At 34.6% G+C, this 3,227-nt stretch overlaps 1 non-coding gene across 1 annotated transcript; it reads left to right on the top strand.

The window, feature by feature from the left end:
* Positions 1 to 486: 486 nt before the first annotated feature.
* TRNAE-UUC (transfer RNA glutamic acid (anticodon UUC)) lies at positions 487 to 558 on the top strand. Its single transcript has one exon. It is a non-coding gene; the product is annotated as a tRNA-Glu (tRNA).
* Positions 559 to 3,227: the final 2,669 nt, after the last annotated feature.

Raw genomic sequence — 3,227 nt, 5'->3', positions numbered from 1 at the left:
AATATGTAACTTTATTACTATGTCACTAAGATCATATAATTTCTTAGCCATACTACTATTTTCTAGATCTGCTGCATCCTGGGAGCTTCTTTTTAGTATAACCCTATATTATTCTATTGCTTCTTAGAAGCACCCTCTCTCAACTTCATGTTACTTCAAAGCAAACTCAAATAAGTATATCCAGAATGGAAAATTATCTGAATCTTTGCAAATCTGAAAATATCTTTATTTTGCCTTCATAAATGATTGCTATTTTAGGTGTATATAGACTTCTAGGTTGAAAACAATTTTCTAGAACTACTTGAAAATTTAAAACTTCTGTGCATCAAAGGACACAATCAGCCAAGTATAAAGGTAACCTATGAAATAGGAGAAAATATTTTCAAATCATATATCTGATAGGGAGTTGATATCTAGAATATACAAAGATCTCCTACAACTCAATAACAACAACAAAATAATCCAATTAAAAGATGAGTGGGGAGTTCCCTGGTGGTCCAGTGGTTAGGATTCGGCACTTTCACTGCCATGGCCCGGGTTCAATCCCTGGTCAGGGAACTGAGATCCCACAAGCCACATGGTGCAGCCAAAATGAAGAAAAAAAAAAAAAGATGAGCAAAGGACTTGAATAGACATTTATCCAAAGAAGGTACACAAATGGTTTACAAGCATATGAAAAGATGTTCAACACCACTAATCATTAGGGAAATCAAAACTGCAATGAGAAATCACCGTGTACTGTGTACCATGTACTGTGTAATCATTAGAATGATTAGCATAAAAAACAAGAAAGAAAGAAAATAAGTGTTGGTGAGGATGTAGATAAATTGGAATCTTTGTACACTGTTGTTGGGAATGTAATAAAATAGTGCGGACACCACGGAAAACAGTATGGTGGTTTCTCAAAAAGTTAAAAATAAAACTACCATATGATCTAGCAATTTCTCTCCTGGATATATCTCCAAAAGCATTGAAAGCAAGGTCTTGAAAAGATATCTGCACACCCATGTTCATAACAGCATTATTCACAATAGCCAAAAGCTGGAAGCAACCCTACTGTTCATCAATGGACAAATGGGTAAATAAAATGTAGTATGTACATACAATGGAATATTATTCAGCCTTTAAAAGGAAGAAAATTCTGACACAGGCTTCAACATGGATGAAACTTGGGACATTCTATTGAGTGAAATAAACCAGTCATAAAAAGATAAATGCTGGGGGTTCCTAGGCGGTGCAGTGGTTAAGAATCCTCCTGCCAATGCAGGGGACGGGTTTGATCCCTGCTCCAGGGAGATCCCACATGCCACAGAGCAACTAAGCCCACGTGCCACAACTATTGAGCCCATGTGCTGCAACTACTGAAGCCCATGCGCCTAGAGCCTCTGCTCTGCAACAAAAGAAGCCACGGCAATGAGGAGCCTGTGAACTGCAACGAAGAGTATCCCCTACTCACTGCAACTAGACAAAACCGTGTGCAGCAACGAAGACCCAAAACAGCCAATAAATAACTAAATAAATATTTTTTTAAAAAAAAGATAAATGCTGTATGATTCCTTTTATATGAAGTGCCTAGATTAGTTGAATTCATAGAGACAGAAAATAGAACAGTATTTGCCAGTAACTGCGGTACGGGGAAATGGGGAGTTATTGTTTAATGGGTATTAGAGTTTCAGTTTTGCAAGATGAAAAAGTTCCGGAATTCAGTTGGACAATAATGTGAATGTACTTAACATCACTGATCCATACACTTAAAAATGGTTACAATGGTAAATATTGTGTTATGTGCATTTTACACAATTTAAAATTTTTTAATGCTAATAATAATAGTAATAATAATTTTCCATTAGAAATCTGAAGGTATTTCTGTATTGCCAACTAGCAACTGACTAATATAATTTTATTGTGATTCTTTTGTAGCTAACATGTTTTTTCCTCTCTAAAATATTTTATGTCCTTTTCTTTATCTTTGACATTCTGAAATTTCATAATAATATGTCTAATTTATCTTGCTGGACATTAGCGGGGTTTCTTTCAATCTGAACATTACAATTTTTCTTCAGCTTTTAGAAATATTATTATATTATTTTTCCCATAATCTTATCCCCTCATTACCTCTGTCTTATTTCTAGGAATTTAGCATGGATCAATCTTCTTAATCTTTTCCTTTTTCTCATATTTTTACATTCTTCATCTTTCTCCTCTGTTAGAGAAGATTACTTTATTCCTGTCTTTTTATTCATTTTATAATATAATTTTGGCAATGATATTTTGAACTTCTACGTTGCTCTTATTTGTACTGTGATAACTTTTTTTCGTAACAGATGAATTTTGTATACTGTCTCTTCTCAAATGTCTCTGATGATACTCATTAAATTTTTTGTAAACTTCTCTTCTCTGAATTATCTGATTCCACTGTAGACTTATTTTCTCTTTTTATTCACTTTTGTGCTGTTGGCTTTTCTCAAATATAGGATGGTCCTTGGTTGCACATTTATTGTGCTCTAAAGCCACTTCTCTGAATAATCAAAGAGCTAAGAACCTTTAGTTGTGAGTAGGACACCGTTAAATGGCAGCCCTCACTTCAGGGTTCAGAAGCAAGGCAGCACTCAGGCAGGCTGGCTGCCAACATACTTTCCCTTACCAAACCTCCTTATACATACTATACATTCCCAGCTACCATTAGATAATATCTTGAGGCACACAATATAGGTAAGTCATTCTACATCATCAGAGTGCATGTACCTAGATCTATATCTCAAGTAGTCTATCAAATAATTTTAGGGGTTGACTTCAGCCAAAACTGATCAAATTATCATTGTATTTAATTCTTTTTTTTAATTTGTTTTTGTTTTTTTGTTTTTTGGGGTTTTTTGTTGTTGTTGTTGTTGTTGTTGTTTTTTGGTTTTTTTTTGGCCACACCACGCGGCATGTGGGATCTTAATTCCATTACCAGGGATCAAACTCGTGCCTCCTGCAGTGGAAGCACGGAGTCCTAACCACTGGACCACCAGGGAATTCCCTGTATTTAATTCTTAAAGAGCACTTCCATTTTCTTTTTAGTTATTTGTGCTTGAATTATTGTTGTTGTCATTCTTCACAGAAATCTTTTAAGCTATTTGTCAATTTTGTGAGGGTCATCTGGACTGTGATTAGATTAATATAATAGCAATTATAATTAGAGCACATTTAAAATACAAGATATCACAATATACTGAAAATGAACA

This window comes from Hippopotamus amphibius, chromosome X, assembly GCF_030028045.1.
Source record: "Hippopotamus amphibius kiboko isolate mHipAmp2 chromosome X, mHipAmp2.hap2, whole genome shotgun sequence".
Classification (NCBI taxonomy): Eukaryota; Metazoa; Chordata; class Mammalia; order Artiodactyla; family Hippopotamidae; genus Hippopotamus; species Hippopotamus amphibius.
This window is presented reverse-complemented; position numbering and strand designations above follow the sequence as displayed.